At 36.9% G+C, this 2881-nt stretch overlaps 1 long non-coding RNA gene across 1 annotated transcript; it reads left to right on the forward strand.

The window, feature by feature from the left end:
- The first annotated feature begins 372 nt into the window (after positions 1-372).
- On the forward strand, positions 373-2211 carry LOC120290204. The gene is made up of 4 exons (XR_005548051.1): positions 373-441; positions 1902-1961; positions 2043-2082; positions 2187-2211. It is a non-coding gene; the product is annotated as an uncharacterized LOC120290204 (long non-coding RNA).
- The last annotated feature ends 670 nt before the right edge of the window (positions 2212-2881 follow it).

Here is a 2881-nt window from a genome sequence, read left to right on the forward strand (position 1 = left end):
AAAAGAGGAAAGTAACAAATATGGGGTATCACTTCAAATTGTAATTGATTTACTGGGGATAATTTTGTCTTTTTGATGTTGGATGAATTTAAACGGACATGGTGCTGCCCTACTTTAAATTCGGAAAAGAGGAAGCTTGTCAATATCACGCAAAAGCAGATTTGCGCGCTCTTCTGCGTCCGAAACGAGAGCCCTTCTTCTTCTAAAGCCTTGCGATTCACAAGCTCTCTGCCAAATATGGAGAGAGGCGAGCGAAGTGGGTTCTGATGATATCTCCAATGAACCGATCGAGGCGTAAGTTTCTGAAGTAATTTCTGTTTTTGCACTCTGGATTTGAAATCTGACGTGAAAATTTGAAGTGTGCAGTCTTCTGAGCCGGTTAAAGTCCATGGTAGAGCAAAATGGGAAGTTCTATAAGAAGAACGTAGAGTGTATATCGAGGTGATTCAACTTGTTATGCCTTTATATTTTGCTTGATATTCATCCAATAGATTGAGCTCTCGGTGGGGTTTATTTCACTGATGGGTGGATTTTCTTCCGATGGATTGAGTCTTTATTTCGCCGACAGGTTGCAGTTTGTGAAAGTCCCAGTTCTGTACCCTGTTCACACTATTTCTCATACAATCTAGTCTCTTTTCCGAAGCCAAGTTCGCAGAAAGTTTGTATCTTTAATGAGATTTCTCTCGAAAAGTTAGATAGAATCAACAGAAATATGGCCCCCAAAAGTTGTCTTTGGAAATCCCACCCAAATTGTAAAGACCCGATTTTTACTGTACACATATTGTCCGCTTTGGACACTAAATTCTCACGGTTTTGTTCTTCTTAGGGCAACCCATACCATCCAAGAAAACGTGTATGTATTTTTTTATACAATCTAGTCTCTTTTCCGAAGCCAAGTTCATAGAAAGTTTGTACTTTTGATGAGATTTCTCTCGAAAAGTTATACAGAATCAAAAGAAATATGGCCCCCAAAAGTTGTCTGGAACAATCCGATGGATACTTTGGAAATCCCATCCAAATCCTGAGAGAAAATCTTCTCTCGCTCAAACATTTGCTGGCTGTTGGTGCATTTTAGTCTCTGAATCTACTACGTCACAGGTGCTTGTCCCACGGCAGCTTTCATCAATGAAATTAGCTTGACCAGTTGAGATTTGAATTCTAACCGTGCCTATCAAATTTTACTGATATTGTTGATACGTAACTTCTATAAAACTTGTCGAGTTAACTGATGATTTAATTTACTAGTTGTTCAGAGTTTATCAGTATTGTCAGTATTAAGTGACTGGTAAAGTTGAATGCATGTTGGTTCATTATGTTAGTCGGCGAGTGCGGCGAAATTTTGTTCTGATTAAGCTTAAGAGCTCAAGTGTTGAATCAATTCAGCTTTCAATAGACATCAAGTTTGCATTGCTCTTTATTGAGCATACTCTCGAGATTTTTTCTATTGCTGTCCGGGATGCTTGTTCTTATCTTTCCCTTTGCAGGCTGAATCAGACTCCACTAGTTGAATACTCGATAATAAGCATGCTGATAACTTAATCTTCGGAGAATACTGAATCCTTTGCTTCATTTTCTTCTCGGATTCAGATATCGTGTGAGAGCATGATCGCCTGGCTTTTTTCTTTATACCTATCATTTGATAAAAAGACACCCTTGATTGAGGCTTAAATGGCTCCACCTGCTTTCTCATACGCTTATATTAGCTTAATCATGGGTTACCATATTTGTTCAATTTGCATAGGGTTGTTTAATTAATTAAGCCGATACATGTTCTATTCCAATGACAAAAACTCTTTTTGCATCGGTATATTGAACTCTTTTTTCTTGAGGTTTCCCCTGATCATTTTATAATGATCGTTTCTTAATTATTACTTTCTTGCTATTTGTCCTTGGCCGGATAGTTTGATGTCTCAGATCAAGTCAATGTATGATGAATTGAAGTCAGAACATGAGAAGAACAGGTAAATTCAAATCAATGCATGTAATTTGTTAACTTTGCTTCGGTATAATGTTTATATCTAATGAATACGTTCTTTATGTAGTCAATCTCTTGTGGAGTTACTTCAACAGAGTTTCGGAGAAGTAAGTGAGGGAAAATATAATATTTTTATTCTTTTGAACAAGGTCTACCTTGGTGACGTGATTTTTCCTAGAGAGAATTCACTTGATGCGTTGATGATTTGCAGTGTGAAAATAGTGTCGGAATGCAACCGTCAAGTTCCATGAACTTAACGAGAAGTTTTGCGAGGATAAAGCTTCTCATCAGCAAGCCCCTCTGCAGGCTTTAGATGGTAACTTTATTGGTTGCAAGTTGTTTATAGGCAAAAACCATGTACATTGGGATCTTACTAATACAATGAAAATGTAGATAGAGATAAGGTTTCACAATTTGAGAGAATGCTTGAAAAACTGTATATTTCCCTAATAAATTATCTTGTAACATATGCACCTTCATCTTAAAAGAAATATACCTAATGACCATGATTGTGTTTTCTTTGAGTTTTTCCCAATAGAATGTTGTTGGCTAGTCTGATGGCATATTTGGTTATGTTGGCCATGTCCTTTCCCCATCATATCGTCATTTGTTTGCTTCCATAGATATTTTTTCCAAATTTGAGGAGGAGAAGGAAAGGCTCGTCACGCAATATGAACAAATAAGTGAGTTCAGATTCTCTTCTATTAATTTCGATCCCTTAAAACTGAATCAAACTCGCCTGATATTTTATTGCTGTCATACTAAGTCTATTACTTGCTCATAACAGGAAAGAAGGAGAAGTCTATGATATCTGCAATTGCTGATAAGGTCGCCAAACTGGATAAGTCCTTGAAAATACAAGAAGAGGTAAGTCATTTGTTCAAAATATGGGTTACATTTTTTGAG

Source organism: Eucalyptus grandis, chromosome 2 (genome assembly GCF_016545825.1).
Source record: "Eucalyptus grandis isolate ANBG69807.140 chromosome 2, ASM1654582v1, whole genome shotgun sequence".
Lineage (NCBI taxonomy): Eukaryota > Viridiplantae > Streptophyta > Magnoliopsida > Myrtales > Myrtaceae > Eucalyptus > Eucalyptus grandis.